Source organism: Scyliorhinus torazame, chromosome 18, assembly GCF_047496885.1.
Source record: "Scyliorhinus torazame isolate Kashiwa2021f chromosome 18, sScyTor2.1, whole genome shotgun sequence".
Taxonomy (NCBI): domain Eukaryota; kingdom Metazoa; phylum Chordata; class Chondrichthyes; order Carcharhiniformes; family Scyliorhinidae; genus Scyliorhinus; species Scyliorhinus torazame.
The window spans coordinates 44,646,105-44,672,512 of NC_092724.1; the positions used below are offsets into that span (position 1 = coordinate 44,646,105).

General features: G+C 45.7%; 1 protein-coding gene across 4 annotated transcripts in view; it reads left to right on the forward strand.

The window, feature by feature from the left end:
• The window catches only part of LOC140395181 (phosphatidylinositol 4-phosphate 5-kinase type-1 gamma-like), a 176,700-nt gene that overhangs the window by 21,510 nt on the left and 128,782 nt on the right, over positions 1 to 26,408 (forward strand). Inside the window, exon 2 of one of the 4 annotated variants that reach the window (XM_072482692.1) lies at positions 22,737 to 22,849. The exons of the other annotated variants lie outside the window; for them this stretch is intronic. The gene's annotated coding sequence lies outside the window, so the exon portion shown is untranslated. The remainder of the gene's footprint in view (positions 1 to 22,736; positions 22,850 to 26,408) is intronic. 4 annotated transcript variants of the gene reach the window in all.

The following is a 26,408-nucleotide window of genomic DNA, read 5'->3' on the forward strand; positions in this document are numbered from 1 at the left end:
ACAAAGTCGCCCTGAGCAAGATATACACATGGTAAGATGATATATTTACATAGCTTTATACACTGGCTCTCGCCCATTCGCGCCAGTTTCCCCCACCCTCCATGTTATCCCCTGCTCATCCATCCCCTCAAGCAATCTCTCATTTCCCCCCATTCCCCCCCCCCCCCCCCCCCCCCCCCCCCCCCAGGTTGCTGCTGCTGCTAACCGACCTTCCTCTAACACTCCGCGAGGTAGTCTAGGAACGGTTGCCACCGCCTGTAGAACCCCTGCGCAGACCCCCTTAAGGCAAACTTAATCCTCTCCAACTTTATGAACCCAGCCATGTCGTTTGTCCAGGACTCCACACTAGGGGGCTTTGCCTCCATTCCACATTAGCAAGATCCTTCGCCGGGCTACCAGGAACGCAAAGGCCAGAATGCTGGCCTCTTTCGCCTCCTGCACTCCCGGCTGGTCCACTACTCCAAATATTGCTAGCCCCCAGCTTGGCTTGACCCGGACTTTAACCACCTGAGATATTGCTCCCGCCACTCATCTCCAGAACCCCTCCAGTGCCGGACATGTCCAGAACATGTGGACATGGTTCGCCGGGCTCCCTGAACATCTTCCGCATCTGTCCTCTACCCCAAAGAACTTACTCAACCTCGCTCTCGTCAGGTGCGCTCTGTGAACCACCTTAAATTGTATCAGGCTGAGCCTGGCACATGAGGAGTAGGAGTTAACCCTACCCAGGGCGTGAGCCCACAAACCTTCCTCGATCTCCTCCCCCAGCCCCTCCTCCCATTTACCCTTCAACTCTTCTGCTAGCGCTTCCCCCCCCCTCCTTTCATCTCTTGGTGTATTGCCGAAACCTTGCCCTCCCCGACCCATACACCTGAGATCCCCTGTCTTGAATTTCCTGTGTTGGGAGCAGCGGGAATTCCCTGACCTGTCGCCTCACAAAAGCCCTCACCTGCATATATCTGAATGCATTTCCCGTGGGTAGCTCAAACTTCTCCTCCAGTGCCCCTAGGCTCGCAAATGTCCCCTGTCGATGAACAGGTGCCCCATTCTTCTAAACCCTACCCGGTGCCAGCCCTGGAACCCCCCGTCCATCTTCCCCGGGACAAACCGGTGGTTACCCCTGATCGGGGACCGCACCGAGGCTCCCACTGCATCCCTATGCCGTCTCCACTGGCCCCAGATCCTTAACGTTGCCGCCACCACCGGGCTCGTGGTGTACTTTGATGGCGAGAGCGGCAGCGGTGCCATCACCTTTGCAGGACGCCATCTCCATCCTCTTCCATGCCGCCCCCTCTCCCTCCATAACCCACTTGCGGATCATTGCCATGTTTGCTGCCCAGTAGTAGCTCCCTAGGTTTGGCAGCGCCAGCCCTCCTCGGTCCCTACTGCGTTCCAGGAACCCTCTCCTTACCCTTAGGGTTTTGTTCGCCCACACAAGCCCCATAATACTCCTACCTACTCTCTTGAAAAAGCCCTTGGTAATCACGATGGGGAGGCACTGGAACACAAACAAAAACCTCGGAAGGACCACCCTTTTTACCGACTGCACTCTACCCGCCAACAGAGCGGCAACATGTCCCATCTTTTGAAGTCCACCTCCATTTGGTCCACCAACCTTGTCAGATTCAATTTATGCATTCAGATCCTGGCTATCTGGATTCCTAGATACCGAAAACTCCCCTCCGCCCTCCTCAGCGGTAGGTCCCCTATCCCTCTTTCTTGGTCCCCTGCCTGTAGTACAAAGAGCTCACTCTTCCCTACATTGAGCTTATAGCCCAAGAATTCCCCAAACTCCCTCAAAGTCTGCATGACCTCCACCATCCCCTCCATTGGGTCCGCCACATACAGCAGCAGGTTGTCGGCGTATAGCGACACCCGATGCTCTTCTCCCCCGTGGACCACCCCCCTCCATTTAGTAGACTCCCTCAGTGATATGGCCGAGCGTTCGATTGCCAATGCAAACAACAGGGAGGGACAGAGGGCACCCCCTGCCTCGTTCCTCGGTACAGCCGAAAGTACTCCGACCTCCGCCTGTTCGTCACCACACTTGCCACCGGGGCGCTGTAAAGGAGCTTAACCCAGCTAATAAACCCTCCCCCGAACCCAAACCTACGCAACACCTCCCAGAGGTACTCCCACTCTACTCGGTCAAAAGCCTTTTCTGCGTCCATGGCTGCCACTATCTCCGCCTCTCCCTCCTCCGATGGCATCATTATCACGTTTAAGAGCTGCCGCACATTCGTATTTAATTGCCTGCCCTTTACAAATCCCGTCTGGTCCTCCTGTATCACCCCCGGGACACAGTCCTCAATCCTCATGGCCAGAACTTTTGCCAATAGCTTAGCGTCCACATAAGGAGCAAAATCGGCCTGTACGATCCACATTGCAGTGGGTCCTTGTCTCGCTTCAGAATCAAGGAAATTGTCGCCTCCGACATTGTCGGGGGCAGGGTCCCCTCCTCTCGTGCCTCGTTAAAGGTCCTCACTAGTAGTGGGGCCAACAGGTCCGCATACTTTCTATAGAACTCCACCGGGAACCCGTCCGGCCCCGGGGCCTTCCCCGTCTGCATGCTCCCCAAACCCTTACTCAGCTCCTCCAACCCGATTGGTGCCCCCAAACCAGCCACCTCTTGCCCCTCCACCCTCGGGAACCGCAGTTGGTCCAGGAATCTTCTCATCCCCTCTTCCCCCCCCTACCCTGGGGGCTGGGATCTGTACAGCTCTTCATAGAAGGCCTTGAATACCTTGTTTATTTCCGTTGCACTCTGGGCCATGGCTCCCCCACCATCTTTGACTCCCCCTATTTCCCTCGCTGCCGCCCTCTTACGGAGCTGGTGTGCCAGCATCCGACTGGCCTTTTCCCCGTACTTGTAGGTCGCCCCCTGCGCCTTCCTCCACTGTGCCTCCGCCTTCCCCGTGGTCAACAGGTTAAACTCTGTCTGGAGCCGTCGCCTTTCCCCAAGTAATCTTTCCTCCGGGGCCTCTGCGTATCTCCTGTCCACTCGCAAAATCTCCCCCACTAACCTCTCCCTTTCCCTGCCCTCTGTCTTCTCCCTATGAACCCTGATGGAGATTAGCTCTCCCCTGATCACTGCCTTCAACGCCTCCCATACCACCCCCACTCGCACCTCCCCGTTGTCGTTGGCCTCCAGGTACCTTTCAATACACCCCCTTACCTTCCCACACACCACCTCATCTGCCAGTAGTCCCACATCCAACCGCCACAGCGGGCGTTGGTCCCTCTCCTCTCCCAGCCCCACTTCCACCCAGTGCGGGGCATGGTCCGAAACGGCTATGGCCGAATACTCCGTCCCCTCCACCCTCGGGATGAGCGCCCTGCCCAGCACAAAGAAGTCTATCCGGGAGTATGCCTTGTGCATGTGGGAGAAGAAAGAAAATTCCCTGGCCTGCGGTCTTGCAAACCTCCAGGGGTCCACTCCCCCCCCCCCCCCCCCCCCCCCCATCTGGTCCATAAACCTCCTGAGCCGTCCTTGATCTGGAGCGGTCTAGTGCTGGATCCAGCACTGTATTGACTTCCCCTCCCATTATCAGGCCTCCTACCTCCAGCATCATCCCAGTTCGGGGCGTATACATTTACCAACACCACCCACGTCCCTTGCAACCTACCACTCACCATCACGTATCTCCCTCCATTGTCCGCTACGATAGTCTTGGCCTCAAATGACACATGTTTTCCCACCAGAATTGCCACCCCTCTATTTTTCGCGTCCAGTCCCGAGTGAAATACCTGTCCTACCCATCCCCTTCTTAACCTAACCTGATCCGCTACCTTCAGGTCTGTCTCTTGGAGCATAGCCACGTCTACCTTCAGTCCCTTCAAGTGCGCGAACACTCGAGCCCTCTTCACCGGTCCGTTCAGGCCCCTCACATTATCAGCCGGATTGAAAAACCCCGCGCTTTCCAGAGCCTGCCCCCTGACGCAGCTTCTGTTGCGGCCTTGTCTCTCGTCCCCAGCCCATATAACATTCCCTGCGCGTGCTTGCCCCCCTATATACAACCGCCATCATACTTCAACCCTCAAATACCCCCCACCCTCAATCAGAGTCCAACTTTTCAGTTCATATAAAGGTCCACGCCTCTTTGGGCGTTTCGAAGGAGTGGTGTTGGCCGTTATATGTGACCCACAGTCGCGCTGGCTGCAACATTCCAAATTTCACTCCTTTCCGATGCAGCACCGCTTTGGCCCGGCTGAAACCCGCTCTCCGCTTAGCGACCTCCGTGCTCCAGTCCGGGTATATTCTAATCTCCGCATTGTCCCACTTTCTGCTCCGCTCCTTCTTGGCCCATTTCAGGACCCCCTCTCTGTCTGTGAACCGGTGAAATCTCACCACCATCGCCCTTGGCGGCTCGTTTGCCTTGGGCTTCCTCGGCAGCACCCGGTGCGCCCCTTCCAGCTCCAGCAACCCCGGGGGGGCCTCCGCGCCCATCAGCGCCCCGATCATTGTGCCCGCATATGCCGCGGCGTCGGCCCCCTCCACTCCTTCTGGGAGACCCAGGATCCTCAGATTGTTTCTCCTCGACCTGTTCTTCAGGTCTTTGAGTCTTCCCGCCCACGTCTTGTGTAGCGCCTCGTGCCGCTCCACTTTCACCGCTAGGCCCAAGAGCTCGTCCTCATTCTCACTCACTTTGTCCTGGATCTTCACCTCGTGGGCTTTCTGGGTTGCCCCAAGCCCTTCAATTATTGCCAGCATAGGCGCCACCATCTCCTTGCGCAGCTCCTCGAAGCAGCGCTTAATGAATTCTTGTATCTCCTCTTTGTCCCCGGCCGCCGCCATTTTGTTTGTTTTCCCCCTCTTCTCCCGCTGCTCCAGTGCCATTTTTCTGGCCGTTTCGCTGCGGGTCCGGTCCATACAGGTTAATGGGGGACCTCTCTCCTCTCTTCCCCATGGGTTGGCTATGTGAAAAGTTCTGTTGGGGCTCTCCCATCGAGCCCGAAAGTCCGTCTTCGCTGGAGCTGCCGATTCGTGCGGCTTAGCTCCGCATAGCCGCAACCGGAAGTCTATCGTCAGCAAACTTGTAGATGGAATTGGAACCAAATTTTACCACGCAGTCGTGTGTGTACAGGGAGTAGAGTAGGGGGCTAAGTACGCACCTTGCGGGGCCCCGTTATTGAGGGCTATTGTGGAGGAGGCGTTGTTGTTCATTCTTACTGATTGTGGTCTGTTGGTCCGAAAATAGAGGATCTAGTTGCAGAGTGGGGAGCCAAGTCCTAGATTTTGGAGCTTTGATATGAACTTGGCTGGGATTATGGTGTTGAAGGCGGAGCTGTAGTCAATAAATAGGAGTCTGATGTAGGAGTCCTTGTTGTCGAGATGCTCTTGGGGTGAGTGTAGGGCCAGGGAAATGGCGTCTGCTGTGGACCGTGTGAGACGGTATGTGAATTGCAGTGGATCAAGGTGTTCTGGAGTATAGAGGCGATGTATTCATGATCAACCTCTCGAAGCACTTCATTACGACTGAAGTCAGGGCCACCGGACGGTAGTCATTGAGGCACGTTGTCTGGTTCTTCTTTGGCACCAGTATTAGGGTGGTCTTCTTGAAGCAGGTGGGGACCTCGGAGTGGAGTAGGGGCAGGTTAAAGATGTCTGTGAACACCTCTGCCAGCTGGTCCGCGCAGGCTCTGAGTGCACGACCAGGGAACCCGTCCGGGCCCGTCGCCTTATGAGGGTTCACTTTCAGGAAGGCTGATCTGACTTCGGAAGCTGTGATATGGGTATGGGTGAGTTATGGGCTGCTGGGGCACTCGACTGCGGATTGTTGGTTACCTGCTCGAACCGAGCATAGAATGCATTGAGTTCATCGGGGAGGGGTGCGCTGCTGCCGGATATACTGCTCGGCTTTGCTTTGTAGCCCATTATGTTGTTTAGTCCTTGCCACAATCGCCGAGAATCTGTCTGTGACTCTAGCTTGGTTTGATATTCTCTCTTGGCATCTCGGATGGCTTTGCGGAGGTCGTACCTGGATTTCTTGTATAGGTCAGGGTCGTCTGACTTGAACGCCTCAGATCTGTCCTTCAGTAGGGAGTCAATCTCGCAATTGAGCCATGGTTTCCGGTTGGTTGACCGTACGTACTGCTTTCTTGGGCACGCAGTCGTCGACACATTTGCTGATGAAGTCTGTGACGGTGGTGGTGCACTCATTTAAGTTGTCGCTGAGGTCTTAAATATGGAACAGTTCACTCTCTAAGCAGTCACGTAAGAGCTCTTCTGTTTCCTCAGACCAGCACTGCACGACCTTCTTAGCAATAATATAAAACGGATGCTTGTGCAAAGCAGTTATGTGTTGAAAGAACAGTGTAGCTGCTTGATGAACTATTTCGAGAAATAATTACAAATATGATTATGAAAACCGATTACTTCAGATAAACCATAACTATCACTTCAAACTAGATTCGATCACATTACTGATTCTGTGTTTTGTTTACTTGTTTCATTACATACTATGTAACAACCGCTGGGTAGGAGTCGAGGCCTTCAGGATTCTCCATTTCAAGGGCCACCAACTCCAGCTTTCCCCATCTCCATGAAACTGCAGTCCCTCATCCTTGATACTGCTTTGGTAACTCTCTTCTGCGTCCTCCTGAAGGTTTTGCTATCCTTCGTAAAGTGTGCCCAGAATTGAACATAATTCAGCTGAGACTTAACTAGTGTTTGATAAACGTTTGCCATAATGTCCTTGCTTTTGTATGCTATGGCTAATAAAGTTGAAGATACCACATGCCTTTTTAGTGACCATCTCAACTTGTCCTGCTAATTTGAAATATTTGTGTACATGCATTTTCTTTCTTCTCTCTCTCCTCTGAACCTCATTTAGAATTGTACCATTTAGCCTCTTATTCTACCTCCCAAAATATGTAACTTTGCACTGCTTTGCATTAAATTTTATTTGCCACGTGTCATCCCATTTCACCAGTCTGTCTTTGTACTCGTCAAGTTTGTTCCTATCCCCCTCATTGTTTAGTTCATTTCCAACTTCAAAATTATACTCTGTGCACCCAAACTTAAGTCATTAATATATCCAAAAAAGAAGAGCAGTTCCAATGTTGACCCCTGGAGAACATCACTCTACTTCCTCCAGTCTAAAATTGACTATTCGTCACTACTCTGCTTTCTATCTCTTCGCTAATTATTCGTTTTTGCTTTTATCCCATGGTCTTTCATTTTGGTGAAAATCTTTATATCAATGCCTTTAGAAAGTTCGTCAACTGCGCTGTCTTCATCAACCCCCTCTGTTACTTCATCTGTTACAGAGCTAAATTTGCAGATGTCGCAAAGATAAGTAGGAAAGTATGTTGTGGAGAAGACACAAGAAGTTTGCAGAAGTCGAACGAGTGAGTGGCAGATGGCATATAATGTGGGAAAATATGAAGTTGTTCACTTTGCAGGAAGAATAAAAAACAGAATTACTTAAACCGAAAACAACTGCAGAATTACGATGTGCTGAGGGATCTAGGTGTTCTCATGCACGAGTCAAAAAGTTACTATGCAGGTGCAGCACATAATCAAGAGGCTAATGGAATGCTATCCTTTATTATGAAAGGAATTGAACATGACTAAGTATGTTGTGCTTCAGTTATGCAGGTCATTGGTGATGCGCTATCTCAAATACTATGTGCAGTTTTGGTCTCCTTATTTAAGGATCTAAATGTGTTGGAGGCAGTTCAGAGGAGGTTTACTAGATTGATACCTGGAATGAACTGGCTGTTTTGAGGAAAGGTTGGACTGTCTGGGCTTCTTTCACTACTTTGGAGAAGTGTGAGGGGTGACTTGATTGAAATGTACAAGATCCTGAATAGTCTTAAGGTGGATGTGGAAAGGATGTATCCTCTTGTGCGTGCGTCCAGAAGTAGGAGACACTGTTTAAAATTAGGTGCCGCCCTTCTAGTATTGAGGTGAGCAATTTTTTCTGAGTGTTGCACAACTTTGGAACTCTGCCTCATAAGGCAGCTGAAGCAGGGTATTTTTAAGGTGGAGGTAGATGGATTTAGTCCTCGGTTTTGGAGCTTTGATACGAGCTTTGCTGGGATTATGGTGTTGAAGGCGGAGCTGTAGTCAATAAATAGGAGTCTGATGTAGGAGTCCTTATTGTCGAGATGCTCTAGGGATGAGTGTAGGGCCAGGGAAATGGCGTCTGCTGTGGACCGGTTGCGGCGGTATGTGAATTGCAGTGGATCAAGGCATTCTGGGAGTATGGAGGTGATGCGCTTGAAGACCAACCTCTCGAAGCACTTCATTACCACTGAAGTCAGGGCCACCAGACGGTGGTCATTGAGGCACGTTGCCTGGTTCTTCTTTGGCACCAGCATTAGGGTGGTCTTCTTGAAGCAGGTGGGGACCTCGGAGTGGAGTAGAGACAGGTTAAAGATGTCCGCGAACACCTCCGACAGCTGGTCCGCGCAGGCTCTGAGTGCACAACCAGGGATCCTGTCCTATTTTGATGCTATTAACCAGACTTGTGTAATTCAACTTGTGAAGTGAGGCCCAGTTGTGGGCTACCCAGACCCCCAGATAGCGAAAGCATGTCTTAGCAAGGTGAAAAGATAGCGTCCCCAGCTAGGCTCGGCTCCCTGGTAGGTTAACCAGGAAACATTCACCCTTGCCTAAGTTTAAACCGAGAAAAAGAACCGAAGGTGTTAATTATACCATCAGTGGAGGGAGCTTGACCGTAATATCAAGAAGTGAGTCATCTGCATAAAGAGACACCCGATGCTCCAGCATATCCTGACAAATACACTTCCACTGACTCGAGGATCTCAACGTTGTTGAGAGCGGCTCGATTCCCAGAGCGAACAGGAGTGGAGAAAGTGGACAACCCTGCCCAGTGTCCCTATTCAAAGGAAAATAATCAGAGGTCAGAGCGTTCATGTGAACACTGGCAGCGGGGACATTATATAACAAGACTAATTGAGGATGCAAATTTATGACCAAAACCAAACTTTTTAAGAATCTCCAATAGATACTCCCATTCCACTCCCATCGAATGCCTTTTCAGCATCCAGAGATACTATCACCTCGGGATCGGGTACTGGGGAGGGGGAAAGGATAACATTAAACAAGTGGCTATTAATGTCTGGCAATTGTCAGCCTTCAACAAAGTCTGTTTGATCCTCCGAGGTTATATTTGGGAGGCAAGGCTCCGGCTGAAGTGCCAACATCTTAGTGAGAAACTTGACGTCCGCATTCAAATGCGAAATAGGGTGTTACGAATGTCACACTGTTGGGTCTTTATCTCTCTTAAGAAGCAGGGAAATAGAAGCTTGAGTGAGGGTCAGAGACGATGGCCTCAGGAATAGGAAATCGTTAAATATGTCCAATAGTAAAGGTACAAGTTGCAAGAAGTTTGTAAAATTCAATCGGAATGCCATCTGGACCAGGGGCCTTGCCAGACTGCATCAGCCCAATACGTTTTAAAATCTCATCTGGTCATAACGGGGAATCCCACTCGCTCATATCCACCTCAATATTTGGGATGGGGAGGCCATCCAGAAAGTTGGACATGACCGATTTATCTGCATGGGGTACCGATCTATAAAAAATCGTGGGAAAAGGATTTAAAAGCCTCATTGACCTGGGGAGGGGCGAAAACTAGGTTGCCGCCCAAATTGAGTATCTGAGTGATCTCCCGGGAGGCTGCCTGTGAGCCAGAAGACGATTGTCCTCAACATATATGCTCAATAAGAGATTAAACCAAACAAAAACTCTTAAGCTCATTTTTAAAGAATAACACTAAAATGAGCTGCAGTGGACCCTCCAAAGCCACACCCGTTAACTAACTCCCTAGTTAGCAGGGAGACTCCCAACTGGAGAAGAGGAAAAATAGAAAAAAATAAAAAAACTACCAAACCCAATTTAACTTACACGCCCTACCAGCAACTAAATGTTGCGTCAAACAACAACGTTGAAAAGGTAAAGGAAACCAAAAATTAATATAAAGAACAAAACCCCACTTAATAGAGAACCTCAAATCTAATCAAAAACAATGCAAACACAGCCCCAATAAGAACAAGAAATACAAACCAGCCTGTCGATAGAACTATAAACCAAATCACAGCGCAAACTTTGCTCTTCATCACGAAACAATAGTCTTTTCCTCGAATGTTACTCTTAAGACGAGCTGGTTCGACCATCCCAAACCTGACACTACTTGTGTACAGTGTGGCCTTCACTTCATTGATTGGGGCTCTTTTCTTCGCCAACTCCACACCCGTGTCACGATACAACCTAATGGAGTGGCTTTCCAACTTGAAATCATGTGCTCCCTTGCCCACCTCCGAACCCCCTCTTTTTCTTAAATCTGTGGAATCTCACAATCACTGCAGGCTGTAGATCTTCAGACCAATGCTTTGGCTGAAGTGAACCATGGGCCCGATCTAATTCGGGTGAGGCTGCGAATCCACCCTCACCTACTATTTTGATGTATTCTGTGGGGGCATGGCCCTCAATTCCCTCTGGCAACCTCACAATCCGAATATTCTGCCTCCTGGACCTGTTTTCCAGGTCATTCACCGTGGCTCTTTGTGATTTACTAGTTTCAACTATTGAAGTCAGATCTGACTCCAGCGTGTCAATCCAATCACTGTGCTCCGATAAAGCCACTTCCATACCCTTGATCATGACTCCCTGGACTTCGGTCTCATTCGTTCTTCCTAGAGCTGCTCCAATGGGGGCCAAGGCCTCTTCAATTGATCTTTTAAGATCCTCCAACACAATTTGTCAGTGTTTCTCAAACTCTTTCGCCAAGATAGCAGAGATAACCTCAGCTGTTAGTGGAGTGGTGGGAGAGAAAGAAATTGAATCTGCCATCTAATACTTGCCATTGAACCCGAGACGCTTTAGACTCCATCGATGAGTTTCTGCTCACAAAAGGTCTTATCCTTGTTTTGTTTTTCTGGACATTTCGGCAAAGAGAGAACTTTACCTCAATAACCATCATACGTTTCCCAGGAATAAACCACCCGTGGCGCCAAGAAAAAGGGCAAAAAGTTCAATTCTCCATCGGGAGACACACTGTGCATTACGCCACCGGATGTCTGACGTCCTTCAAATTAGCAGGAAACAGCGCCTGCCCACCCACTCTATCCATGCCCCTCATAATCTTGTAGATCTCTATCAGGTTTGAACTTTGTGCTGTCCATCATTTTTGTATTTTAAAAAAGCTGCAAGCTTTTAATTGAACGTTAATATTGGCAGGGAAAATTTTACACAACTGATTATTAACTTCATTCCTTCCTTTCCAGTTCTGATGAATACTGACATGCTGGTTTAGAAAGGTGTACAATGAGAAGGTCTGACCTGTAATTGTGTATGATGGTACATATATTTTTTTTATTGTTCAGAGGAGGCAGGATGGACTTAGTAATTTCATGTAGCAGTGAATGACCCAGGATGCTTCATAAGAGTTGAGGGAGGAACTGGATACCAGGGAAGAGTTAAAAAGATGGGCTTTGAGGACGTTTTTGAATGAATCAAATAGGTGTTTCTGTGTGTTAAGATTTCTCTGATGAAAGGACTTTTGAAACTATTTTGTGCAACAATAAGCTTTCTTGTATTAAGTGTATTTTAGGTATTGTAGAATAGGTTACCTTCAGTGGCCTGTGGGTAAAGGTAACATGGGTTGTAGCATAAAATTATATTCAGCAGAAGATTCTAATTTAATTTTTTGTTAGCTAATTTTATCTGGTCAGCCATTGGGAAGCTGTGCTGTGTCCCTAGACAAGTAAAAAGTCACCACAATTCACATTCCAGATCACTGTCACTTTTGCTAGAAAGTATGCACATGTGGATTTTGATGAGAACAGAATAAGGCCAGACATGATTGTGATATACTTCATATTCAAATATCCTGCTGACACTCGTGTTTGAAGCTTAAAAGGGAAGAATCACCACTTGTATGAGGTACTAGAGAAATGTTGCCAAATGTTGTTCAGACTGTAGCCAAAGGAGGAGAAAAATGGGGAAAACCGTTAGTTTCAATAATACGGAGAATATATTTTGTATCGCACAAGTAATACCTCAATATCTTGCTTTTACTTGTCAATTGTGCCATCTCTTTGTGTCATTGATGATGGAATTGTCCTCATTCCTGTTGTGAATTATTTGTTGTTTATAGATCCTAAGGAACCATTATTTAAATTTATAAATGAGAATGTGAGTAATTGATGGAAAGCAGTTGCAGTATTAGAATTCTTTTTGCAAAATACAAGTTTCTCTGACTAGATAGGGTAAACCCCTCACCTATTAATATCTGTGTGGTAACCCAGATAGCTTTAGTGGGTGTGAAGTGTGGTTTTGTGGTTTAGGAGTAGAATGCTTCAGCCAATATTGTCTGCACATTTAAAAATAGCATGATTTTTAAAGTCAAATTTGGAAATATTAGAGGTGATGATTGGGAGGTATGAATTATGGCAAATGTGTGAACCGTTAGAGTTTATTTTGAAACTGATTCTTTAGTAATTTGCAGTAAGTGTTCCTGTCTTAAAAATAACTCAACATGAAGGAATCTGGGAACAAATGCGACACTGGTTAGCCCTGCTGCCTCACCACTCCAGGGACCCAGGTTCAATTCCAGCCTTGGGTGTCTGTGTAGAATTTCCACTTTCTTCCCTAACTGTCTGCGTGAGTTTCCTCCGGATGTTCCGGTTTCCTTCCACAGTGCAAAGATGTGCAGGTTAGGGGGATTGGCCATGCTAAATTGCCCCTTAGTGTCCAAAAGGGTAGGTGGGGTTACTGGGTTATGTGGATAGGGTGGAGGCATGGGCTTAGGCAGGATGTTCTTTCTATGGGCTGAATGGCCTTCTGCACTGTACTGTAAATTCTATGATTCTATTCCTCTTGATTGAGCAAAGTCCAAATTTCAGTTTATTGTGTGGTTATTCCTTAGAGATGTTTAAAGTTGCTACTTTCTACTTGAAGGTTGGAGACCTAAATCATAGATGTCTCCAAATTTTGAACCCTATAATGAACTCCAGCAGCTTACTTTATGGTGCACTAATGCCTCAGAATGTGAAATGTATTCTCTGTGTGAAGAGAGCTGAGTTTGGAAAACTAAGCCAGTAAAGTCATAATCTGGCAACTACAATTATAGGTAACTCGTTTCTGTTAACTTTTGCACAGGATAGTTAACGGGGAATTAATTAGATTTTTACTGTGATAGCAGTCTGGATGCATTTGCCTTTGGACAACTCAACTCAGAATCTGGTGATTCTGCAGCCATGAATTTATTGACTGACTGATCAGGCAACTGACCTCTTTGTTACAAATCGCCTTATTTCTAGCATTCTCTTCCGCCACATATAGTTTATCAATGAGCGTTAATGTTTTCTTCAAATGTTAGTAAAGGCATCAGGGAAACAAATGAACGGAGTTACTCTATTTACATAGGTAGTAGCTATTGATAGTGGGAATCATGGTCCGCTATCCCATCTTGATCTGCTTCCAATTGTTCTTTAGGGTTTTGGCCAAGGTTGGCATCATGACCAGTAAACCTGTGGATGTCAGGTTCGTTAATGTTTCCCTGCCCCCCCCCCCCCCCCCCCCCCCCCCCCCCCCCCCCCCCAACCATCACCACCACCTCCCTGGCTCTCCTCTATTGTTCCCTGTCTCTCTTCTCACCCCCGCCGGTTCGCCTTTCCTTCCTCTTAGACTTAGACAATTCTTTGTCGTCGTCCCCCCCCTCTCCCGGTCTATCTCCCCCTCTCGTGCTTTCCCCTGGTTCCTGGCTACTTCTTCTGCATGCTTGTTGGCCACAAACAAGTCCCGGAACAATCGGGTGAATGGCTCCCACATTCTGTGGAAGCCGTTGTCTGACCCTCTGATGGCGAATTTATTTTTCTCCATTTGGAGACATTCCGAGAGGTCGGACAGCCAATCTGCAGCTTTAGGTGGTACTGCTGACTGCCAGCCGAACAGGATTCTACGTGGGGCGATCAGGGACGCAAAGGCAAGGGCGTCCGCCCTCTTCCCCAGAAATAGATCTGGCTGGTCTGAAACCCCGAAGACCACCACTTTCGGGCATGGCTCCACCCTCAACCCCACCACTTTGGACATGCCTCGAAGAAGGCAGTCCAGTACTCCACAAGTCTGGGGCAAGACCAAAACATGTGGGCGTGGTTGGCTGGGCCTCCTTGGCACCGTTCACATCTATCCTCCACCTCCGGGAAGAAACTACTCATACGGGTTCTTGTTAAGTGGGCTCTATGTACCACTTTTAGTTGTGTCAGGCTGAGCCTTGCGCAGGTGGAGGTTGAGTTGACCCTATGCAGTGCTTCACTCCAGAGTCCCCACCCTATCTCGATCCCCAGGTCCTCCTCCCATTTCCTCCTTGTTGCGTCCAGCGGTCCCTTCTACCAGTCGGTCGTACATGTCACTGCAGTTTTCCCTCTCTAATATGCTTGCGACCAGTAACTCTTCCAGTAATGTCTGTCGTGGCGGTTGTGGGTAAGTCCTTGTCTCCTTTCGTAGGAAGTTTCTGAGCTGCACATCCTTCCTTAGATAGTGGCCCAAAACTGCTCACAATATTCAAAATGGGGTCTGACAGAGGCTTATACAGCCTCAGAAGTACATCCCTGTTCTTGTATTCTAGCCCTCTCGACATGAATGCTAACAATTTGCCTTCCTAACTGCCGACTGTACCTGCAATTTGAGAATCTTGAACTAGGACTACTAAGTCATTTTGTGCTTCTGATTTCCTAAATCTTTTCCCACTTCTTCCTACCAAAGTGCATAACCTCATTTTTCCACGTTCTTTCCCGGCCGCACGGTAGCACGGTGGTTAGCACTTGCTTCACAGCTCCAGGGTCCCAGGTTTGATTCCCGGCTTGGGTCATTGTCCGTGCGGAGTCTGCACGTTCTCCCCGTGTCTCTGTGGGTTTACTCCGGTTGCTCCGGTTTCCTCCCACGTGTCCCGAAAGACAGGCTGTTAGGTAATTTGGACATCCTGAATTCTCCCTCCTTGTACCCGAACAGGCGGCAGAGTGTGGCGACCAGGGGATTTTCACAGTAACTTTAATTCAGTGTTAATGTAAGCCTACATGTGACAAAGATTATTATTAATATCTGCCCCTTCTTTGCCCACTCTCCTAGCCTGTCCAAGAACTTCTGCAGTCCTCCCTGCTTCCTCAATACTACCTGTCCCTCTGCATATCTTTGTATCATCTGCAAAAATAGCAGCAGTGCCCTCAGTTCCTTGTGTTAGACGTTTTAGTTGCTGTGAAATGAAGAGTCAAATGTTCTTGTTCCTTTTCACCAAACACCATTTATTTCACTTCCACAGCCTCTGCACAAAACTCTTAACAACACACCACCTCCCAGAGGCCACCTGAAGCCCCTTTACATATCAGTGTCAATTAATGGATACTTAACATAAATGAGACAACTAATTGCAATGTCTCTTCACCCATTACTTAACAGTTTCCCCTTCCTTGAAGAAAAAAAATAATTAGGTGAAAACAAAATTTCAAGAAACTAACACACATGATGTCCCCCTCTTTTTTTTTTTTTTGTTTGGACGAGAAAGAAAAAAAAAAACAGCCACAGAAACGAGCGCCCTTCATTAACAATATGCGAAAGTTTCTGCGAACTCGCCCCTCTTTTCGTAAAACAGTCTGACAGTTGATAGCTCCTGTCGACCCATTTAATTTTTGTTATTTCCCCTCTGTCCAACATCTGCTTCAAACTTGCGATGTCTATCTGTAACCTCTTTTCATTGACACTTTTTGTAGAGTACACATTGTCCCACAGGGATTTATTGTCAATGTGACAGTCAATAGGTATATTACCCAAATCCCTTAATCCCAAAATTTCTGTCAATATCATACTTGTATAAAAAGCCATATCCACCGCCTCTACAAGGCTTAACGTCTCAGCAGCCAAAGTGCTTTTTACCACTCTCCTTATTTTCTTTGTTTACCACACAAGTGGGCAACATTTACCATTGTGCCCCAAAAAGAAAATTATAAAACCTCCTGCGCTTGAAACCCCATCACATATATTTGCGTAGGACGCATCACTATAAACTGAGTTTCAAGTGCTTAAGGTCACCTATAACCGGGAACTTCAAAACACACTCCTGCATTTTTAGTTTGGCCAACGCTTTATTTGCACTTATTATGTCTTCCACTTTGGGATCATTCATTTTTGTACTCAACTTTAAGACATCAAAACTCACGTCCGGTCTAGTCTGTCTACCTAACCAGTTCAGTTGCCCAATTAAACTTCGCAGTTGCTCTTTTTCTATCTTTGAAACCATTGCGTCATTTTGTGAAACTCGGCCACGACTAATTGCTATTGGGGTGATGCTTTCCAAATAAGATTGCTGACGTAAAGTTGCCCCTAACTTAGTCTGTTCAATTTCCAGTCCAATATATTTAAATGCACCGGAAGCCTGACTTCCAACCCTGAATTCTTTCCTCAAACCAGAGATTACAATAGCTTCAAAATCACTAGTCCCACCCCACAAAAAATCATCGACATGCAGCACAAAAATGCCAGAAAGATTTCCTTTATAGTGCCAGTAAAACATTGCAGGATCTGCTTTCAACTGGCAGCGGCCTAACTTTAACAAAACTGACCTTACTGAAAAATACCAGACTCTAGATGTATTATTTAATCCATATACACATTTGTTCAACTTCCAGAGTACCCCTTCTGTGTTAGCTGCTTCTTTAGGAGGACGGAGAAAAATGTCTCTTTGGAGCTGATGCCCCTGCAAAAAGGCAGCTTTTATATCTATAGATTTGCATTCCCATGCCTTTGTGGCTAATAGAGCCAAGAAGATCTTTCAAATAACCTTTCCTGCTGTAGGTGAATCTACCCTTAAATCCTGATCATCTAAGTTTTCTTCAAATCCCCTTGCCATGAGCCTGGCCTTTGCCTTATAAGTTCCATCCGGAAGAACCTTTTCCGTGCAAATCCATCTGTGGGATAGAGCTCTTTGTCCCCTATCCGGTACTTCCGTGTATACCCCAAATTCACTCCCAACTATGCAATTCTTGCTGTTTAGCTTCTTTAATAACTTTTTCATCTAATTTATTTGAAGCCACCAAAATCTCACATGCATGTGGGCGTCTACTCCTATTAGTATTCATAGTCTTACTCATGTTCCGAGATCTTGACAAACTACGTCCCCCCCTCCCGCCTGGTATCTCGTTCTGTACTGCTACTGCTTGATCTTTCCCTTCTGCTGTGGGATGTCCTTTCAATAGTTCTCGACCTTTTCCTGCAAACCGGTTCACTATCTGATGTACTATCTGAACTGGCACTGCGTTTCTGTGCCCTCCATTTTTGAACTTCGTTCTCCCAATTCATTGTCTTGACTCCTTCCCCTGAATGCTGTACATTCAACCAATGTTTATACTTTCCAGTGGCCTTCCCTGCTCTACTAATAACAGTTGCATCCTTCCATTGACAGACCCTTCAGGCAAGTATGTCACTTTTGTACCAACTTTTGGCAGTTGCCCTTTCGGAAAAATGGCCTGTTTTAATTCACCAGAAGTGTTGTGTTCCTCCACAGAAACCCTGTCTATATCAGTTAATTGGTCCTCATAGTTCTGTAACACATGCGTACCAGATGACTCTGGTTCCTCGTCATGTCTGTCTGCTCTGTCTGAATTTGAAAATTTGTAATCTGTACCCATTATCCTTAATGAATGGATCCTAACAGTTTGATTACCATGTTGCAAAATAATTGTTTTGCCATCTACGCCTATGTTCTTCCCTGGGCCTTTCCATTCATTAGAATTGTCTCTCTTATAGTATACCATGTCTCCTTGCTGAAAAGTGGCATCTGATGGCCGTACGTTATGTCTTAAAGCTCTGCAAATTCTTTCAGAGACTTCTGCTTCCAAAAAAGCTTTTCTACTGCTATGTAATACATTTAAATGTTGAGCAAAACCAGAGCTAATTGTCGTCCCCTCCCAAGCTGGAGGCTGGTCATCCAAAATGGACGGAATTTTAGGATTTCTACCAAACACTAATTGATAAGGACTATAAGCCCCCAACCATCTGCAATGAGTTCTTTGCATGTACTGCCCATGCTAAAGCTGAATTTAGCCTGCAATTTGGTCGATCTGCCAAGATTTTCCGAAGCATGTCATCGATGACAGCATGATTTCTTTCACAGACACCATTACTAACTGGGCTTTCTGCAGCTGTATTCATAACTCTGATATTCATGTTTTCACACACATCCCTAAACTCATTAGCAAATTCTCCCCCATTGTCCGTAAGGAATTTTGCCGGTGGAGCCATTCCTGTCCCTATCCATTTTTCCACGATTTGATCCAGAATTACTCTCTTTTCTTTACTTCGTACAATCGTTGATTGACTAAATCTGGTTGCTAAATCTGCAAAATAAATATATTATTTGCTTTATCCCAGATCTTAACGTCCATGGCCACAATGTTGTTAAAATCCCTGGCCAAAGGTAGGGTTACTATCGGTCGTGCTGGTGTCCTTCTGTACTTCCTACAAACTTCACAGCGGTCACTAACCTGTTCTATCAGTTTAGTATAGTCTGCATCCCTTGCCCCTGCATCCTTTAATAAATTTTTCAGCCTCCGAGGAGACGGATGTGCAAATTGCCTATGCAGTTTTAATACCACAAGCTTTTTATCAGCTAAAGTCCCATTTTCAACTGCCCTCAACACATCCTTAACCACTCTACTTGAAAAATTATTTGTCAGTAATGGAATACAGTAGTGTCCCGACTGTGTAAATTGTAAGTCCACTGTCTTTCCAAAAACTGTTGCCTTATCCTGTTCCATATCCAGTTTCATGTGTGCTTTCTTCATCGATGGTCTGCTCAGAAGCAAAGGCATCTCACTTGATACAACATCTGTGCTAATGAAATGATTCACTCCGGCAATATTGCAAGGGATCACCACTCTTCTCAGTGACTTCAGAGTATTATCATCCCCAAACCTGAAACTTGTGGAACTTTCAAATTCCTTAACCTTGTTACGATTTTCAGCATTCAAAGAGTCCAGGTAACATTTTAACCAGTCAATTCCACACACAGTAGATGGGCAGCCAATGTCCAATACAGCACAGTTGAAGGATTCTGCAACCAACACCCTCATTACCGGCGTAAAACTGCTTGTCAGTGCCTTCTTTCTGGTCACTATCTTTTTCCTCTTCTGACTCTTCCGTGTCATGTGTCGCTTCAAACACTCTTATCATAACGAGTTGGAGAGTTGAAAGCATAATGGCATTGAGAGTCACATCATCGATTTATCATGCCCTGTGCATTTCTGGGGTTCATCTACCTATTGTAGGTTCTAACTGGGTTTCTGTCTTCATAATTTCCTTGTCTTGGTCTCCGTCTGTTGTTTTGAGCCCTGTTCGTAGCCATACGATTTCGCCATCCTGTTACTAGTTTATCTTCCATATTCTGCCTTATTGCAGGCTGACCTATTTGGGTCATCAGAGCCATCGGAATCGAATGTTTCCCCAGAAACCTTTAAAGCTTTTATCATCTGTTCGAATAAAGTATCCTTATCAGTAAACTGAACTCCTGTCAAAACCAGGAGCCAATCCATGTTGCTCACTCTAGCACAGTCAAGTAATTTAAAGGCCAACACTGTGGAAATTCCAGATTGTGTTTCTGCAACCTTTTATATAGTCTGCCAAATTCCATTATATAGTCTTCCATGGAGATAGCCTCCATTTTCCTGAACTTATCAAAATCCGACCATGCTTCATACGCACTTAGCAAGTCATCTTTCTTATAAATCTTATCCATATAATGTAATAAAGTCTCCAGACCTTCTTCTGAGTCTAACTCTTCCAATTCCAGCTCAGAAAGCACTTTGTTTCAGATTTTACTGCCATATGGTAGAGAAAGAGCCAATGCCATACCTTGTTTTCTCTTTCCCAAAGCAGTCACTTTAGTCGTCATAACTACTGCACTTCTCCATTGGTCGTACGATTCCCTTTCAGAAAATAAGGGAGGATAGTCATATCCAGCCTACTTTATCCTGGGTTCAGCCATGTATCTTTTTTTCCCCCTTCTCACTCACTCCTTGGTTTGATCAGGAAAAGTTGTATCTTTCAAACCTTCACATTTGCACAGCAACCATCCTCTGCTACCATTGTTAGACGTTTTAGTTGCTGTGAAATGAAGAGTCTAAAGTTCTTGTTCGTTTTCACCAAACACCATTTATTTCACTTCCACAGCCTCTGCACAAAACTCTTAACAACACACCACCTCCCAGAGGCCACCTGAAGCCCCTTTACATATCAGTGTTAATTAATGGATACTTAACATATGAGACAACTAATTGCAATATCTCTTAACCCCATTACTTAACACCTTGTTCCAGATCGTTAATGTATATTGTGAAAAGTTGTGGTCCCAACACTGATCCCTGAGGCACAGCTTAACACCATGGGTTCTTAACTTGTTTAACAGCCTCCTATAGGGCACCCTGTCAAGTCCTTTTGTAAATATAAATAGATCATGTCAACTGGTTCTCCTTTGTCTAACCTCCTTGTTACCTCCTCAAAGAATTCTTTAAAACATTTTTTTAGAATACCCAATTTCTTTTTCCAATTAAGGAATAATTTAGTGTGGCCAATCCACCTAACCTGCACATCTTTTGCGTTGGAGGGTGAAACCCACGCAAATACCTGTACAAACTCCACACTGAGAGTGACCCGGGGCTGGGACCGAACCTGGGTCCTCAGTGCCGTAGGCAACAGTGCTAACCACTGCGCCACCGTGCTGCCCTCGTCCTCACAGAAGTCTAACAGATTTGTCAGACATGACCTCCCCTTGATGCAGCCATGCAAACTCAGTCCTATTTTATCATGCACTTCGAAGTACTCTGCAATCTCATCTTTAATAATGGATTCTAAAACGCCTGGTTGGGTACACTGAGGGAAACTCAATGTCCAATTCACCTAACAAGCACGTCTTTCGGGACTTGTGGGAGGAAACTGGAGCGCCTGGAGGAAACCCACGCAGACACTGGGAGAACGTGCAGACTCTGCACAGATAGTGACCCAAGCCAGGAATTGAACCTGGGTCCCTGGTGCTGTGAAACAACAATGCTAACCGATGTGCTACCGTGCCGCTGAATTCTCCCTCCCCCGCTTATTGCTTCTTTAGTTGTCTGCTCGCTTTTAAAGACTTCCCAATCCACTTGCTTCCCACTAATCCTTACCACCTTGTATAGTTTTTCTTTTTCTTTTATACTGTCCTTTACTTCCCTCGTTAGCCATGGATTCCTCGTTCTCCCCTTAGCATGTTTCCTTCTCCTTGGGATGAACTTCTGTTGTGCCTCCTGGATAACCCCCTAAAACTCCCGCTATTGCTGTTCCACTGAGGTCCCTGCTAGGCTCCCCTTCCAATCAACTCTGGCCAGCTTCTTCCGCATGTCTTTGTAGTTACCTTTATTCTTTATTATTAAAATGCAGAGTGATAGAATTACTAATCATATGGATGTTGATGGATAGAAATAACTCTAATATTTGGCTATTGCATACAGTGTGTTTTGAAGTGATTTGAGAATTATTATTGTAAATTTAGTTTGATCATCTGCATTGTGCGAGTCACGATACAGCAATTAGCACAGCATTGCACACATCACTTACTAGTTCCTGTGAAGCGCTCATGAGTATGTCATTGGTAATTCAAGCTAAACTGCTCTGCTGTGTGCCTTTTCAACTCTTAAGGAAAGCATATTGTATTCTGCACGTATTCTGGCTTTGAAGTGCAGACCCTGACATGCACAGCTGTCTACGATGAACCAAGAATTTTAAAATATGAATGAGAAATAACTTATTTGAACAGTCACAATCAAAGTGAAAGTCCTGAATCAGAATTTACCCATTTTCTCTTTATGCTTTTTGAATCTCCGTGTTCTGATGTTTGAGTGTCAACCTCCATTGCCTCTCCAAGATCCTTGATTGAGTTGACATGCCTGTCCCTGCCCATCTGTGCCCATCTCTTTCATGTTTCTGTTACAGTGCTCTTAATCAGGTTTCCAACTGCAACCAAAGTCGCATGGCATCCTATGATTGTGATTGCAGTGTATAATTCCTCAACCTCGTTTTTAACTTTTGACACAGTTAGCCACACTATTTTCCTTGAACGTCTTTCTTCTGTTTTCCAACTCCACAAGAAAGCAGTCACTCAGCTCTATTCTCACTTAGCAAGAGCATTGACCATAGTACCCCTGAGGATCCAACTGTTGCTCCTCCTTTCTCATCCGCATGCTGAACTTTACCAACATCAGAAGACATTCAAATTAATTTCCAAGTGCTTGCATAAGGCAGCACGGTAGCACAGTGGGTAATACTGTTGCTTCACAGCTCCAGGATCCCAGGTTAGATTCCTGGCTTGGGTCACTGTGTGGAGTCTGCACATTCTCCCTGTGTCTGTGTGGGTTTCCTCCACGTCCCAAAAGACGTGCTTGTTGGGTGAATTGGACATTCTGAATTCTTCCTCTGTGTATCCGCACAGGCTCCGGAGTGTGGCGACTAGGGGCTTTTCATAGTAACTTCATTGCAGTGTTAATGTAAGCCTACTTGTTGCAATAAAGATTATTATTATATCATGCACTGCTGCTTCAACCTCTACTGTCAGGCTCTGTGACCAACATTGGGATTTGGATGATTCATAGCTTCTCTCAGCTGAAAATTTGAAAGCACAATTATTATCTTTGATAACCATGATAAATTTGTTGCACAAACTCTATTTCTCATTCCCATCCTCCAGCTTTCCTGAACAACATCCACCACAAAGACGACCTTATTTTCACCTTCATAAACTGTTATCGCACAGCTTGGCCGCAAGGAATGTCAAGACCCAACATTTGAATAAAAACTTGGGTGAGGTACAAAAGAATACTGCAAAGAAAGCCAGCGAGGATCATGAGATTCTGATAAACAAAACTCTTCAACTCCTTTATCTCATCCTTTCAGATGCCAATGATCAAGATAGTTTTGGATGAAGGCTGCTTCAGGAGAGGAAAGATATTTCTGAGGAATTAAAATAACTTGTGCTAAGAATTGCCTTGCTTTTAATATGCAGTCAGGTCCTTAGAGTGGAAGTCAGTATAACCTAGCATTCTTTGAGGCACAACTGGAACATACAGAAGTAGTTGTTCTGAAGAAGTCAGAATTGGACTCCATAACACGACGGCACAGTGGTTAGAACAGTTGCCTCACGACACCGAGGTCCCAGGTTTGATCCCGGCTCTGGGTCACTGTCCATGTGGAGTTTGCACATTCTCTCCGTATTTGCGTGGGTTTCGCACCCACAACCCAAAAGATATGCAGGCTAGGTGGATTGGCCACGCTAAATTGCCCCTTAATTGGAAAAAATGAATTGTGTGCTCTAAATTTAAAAAAAAAAAAAGATTTGGACTCCATGGTAATCCTGTTTTTTGCTCTCCACAGATGATGCGTTTTTCCAGCACTTGCTGTTTCTGATTTCCAGCATTGCAATATTTTCCATTTATGATATTATTTGTTTCACTCTTCATGCCTAGTCTGGACTTGAATTTTGCTTTGGAATGGAGAATAGGCGGATGATTGAAGCATGAGGCATGAACTTTGTTTAATTAAAAATTATTTTTCTGTATCCCCATTACTCTTTTTCACCGAAGTGACTTGTTCAGAATAAGTCTTGATGAGTGTTACTGAGCTAATACACTTTTGGGGACTCCAATGCCAAACACAAAACTCTGTTAATGCTTGGATACTTCCAGCAGGCATTGCAGGAACCCTGACCGGTATGGCAGTTATCTTCTCTCCTTAGCTCACGAATATTGAGGTCACTTGTCAAACTCCTAATATTGCTACAGTGGAGAATTTAGCTCAGACAAGATATTCAACCTGTCACTTCCATGGTCCATATGGTTTTGACTTGGGAAGTTAGCTGAGTTGTTGTGGGGTGTGTTTGAATTCAATTTCATTCGAGGTCCTGGAGTTAACACCGGCACCGCTTTGTCCTGCTGTGGACTCTCCTGCAAAGCTCTCTCCAGCGGATTCAGTTGTGAGATCCTGGCCTGGGTTAGTATGTGACTGCTGCAGTCAGTTTTTAAAATCCTGGTTTGAAAGACAGTTAAGCGTTTTGGAGCCAGAGGTGCAATTAAAGCACCGTAAAAGTTTGAATGGACTTTTGTTTATATTAAGAGGGTTAATTAGAGACATTGTGTTCAGTTTAGTAAGATTATGAAGTTAATAGGAGGAGCCAGGAGTTGAAGCAGTCAGGTGTTGCGGTTTTCAGAGTTGGTCTTTGGCTGGAAGGTGAGCTGAGAAGGTTTCTGAAGAAATGCAGTCGGAGATTCTGCATCATTGTGACAGGTAGTTGGGTCTCTTTCTTTCAAGCAGCCTCAAAAGATTTCTGTTTCTCAAAGTGGAGTGTCCAAGACATCACTATACAGCAAGTATTCCTTATTGCTGTCTGTATTTAAAAGTGCATTTGGACCTGAGATGGTTTTTGTTTGAGTGGAAATAAAGATAGCAGGTAAGAGTTATTGTGTCACTGTATTGCGTAGCATTGTTTAAGGATAACTGTAAGCTTTTCTTTTGAGTGATGTTAAAGATATTTTAATACTGTGTTAGTAATAAAGTTTGTTTTAATATACCATATCACTATTTGGAGTGAAATCTCTCCTGGAGCGAGGTATCCTTTCCTCACAGTCTTACAAAAATTTAGATTAAAATATTGTGGTTTCTGTCCAGTATTCTAGCCATTGTTGAGGTCTGGTCTGGGATTATAATATAGGTCTGCACATTCAGCCTTGTTCTTTGCTGGCTTCCATACTTACAAAAGTGTTTTTTAACAGTGTGTGACTGGATAATCTCTGGTTTCCTTCTACTAATCTGCTAAAACTGTGCTCCTCTGTTCCCTACACCCTCATTCTTAGGCTAGAAGACTGTACCAGTGAGCTACCGCAAGGATCAGTGCTTGGGCCACAATCTATCAATGATTGTGTGTGGAGCTCAAATGTAATATTTTCAAGTTTTCTGGTGACTCAAAATTAATTAAGTTGTGAGGAAGATTCAAATATGCTTTAAGGGGATTTAGACTAAGTGAATGGGCTGGAACATGGCGGGTAGAATATAAATGTGGAAAAATGTTAAGTTATCCACTTTGGTAGGAAAAACAGAAATGCCGTGTATTTCTTAAAATGCTGAGAAAGTGGAAAGTGTTGATGTCCAATGAGACGCGGGTGTTGCTTGAGTCACTGAAAGCTAGCAGGAAGACGCATGCTATGTTGGCCTTTATTGCAGAAGGATTTGAGTACAGGAGTCAAAGTCTTGCTGCAATTGTATAGTGCCTTGATGAGGCCTCATCTGGGGTATTTCATACAGTTTTTGTTGTCTTACCCAAGGAAATATATACAATATGCTTACAGAGCTCAGCAAAGTAGATTTCCCCTGGCTGGTGACTCTAGGCCTGGGGACATAATGTCAGAATAAAGGGTGGGCCATTTAGAACTGAAATGAGGAATTTCTTTACTGAGGGTAATGAATCTTTGGAAATCTCCTCCACAGAGGGCTATGGTAGCTCAGTCATTGAGTGTGTTCAAGACTGGGATTGATTAATTTTTAGATAGTAAGGACATCAAGGAATCTGTGGATAGTGCAGTAAAAAGGCATTAAAGTAGAAGATCAGCCATGATCTAATTAAATAGCTAAACAGGTTCTAAAGGCTGAATGGCCTACCTCTCTGATTTCTTATGTTCCTAACCCTTCCCCGAGCCCTTTACCTGTGGCTTGGTTGATTGTCTCTCTTATTTCCCTTCATGACTTCCTATCTTTGGCGGGATCCTTCGTCCCACTGGCAGCGCACCCACGTCTGCGCGTTTCCTGATGGTGTGGGATGGCCCACAATGGGAAACCCCATTGGCCGACTGTGGGACCGGAGAATCCCGCTGCCGGCAAGGGCGCGCCATGTTGTAAAATATGGCAGGCAGGACGGAGAATCTCACCCGTTATCCTATGAGACCAACCTCTTACCTTATTGAGCCCATTTACACTAATCTATTCACCATCCAACTTTTGCTTTCTGGCTGCGTGTCAGGATTCCCTTTCAGGATTGTTGTCACCCCCTCAAAAATCCCATCCTCTGTCATGAAAACTCCTTTACATCTCCAAACACGGTGAACTTGTTGCTTTTCAAAAATATGGCCAACTTTCCTGATTGAATCCCTCCAAATCAGGGCAGTGGCCCTCCCACAAGACTGAAACTGGCAAAAACCAAGTCACAAATGGTGATCTCTGTGATTGCGATCGTCATGCTTTAGACTTCCTCTATCTCAGTGCATCTTTTGATGCAGTGATCCCCTAACCACCCTTGTTGAATGCCTTTATGCTGTTGACCGAGTAATTGGAACAGTCTTTGCTTGAGTATACTTTTTTCTGGCTGATTATAAAT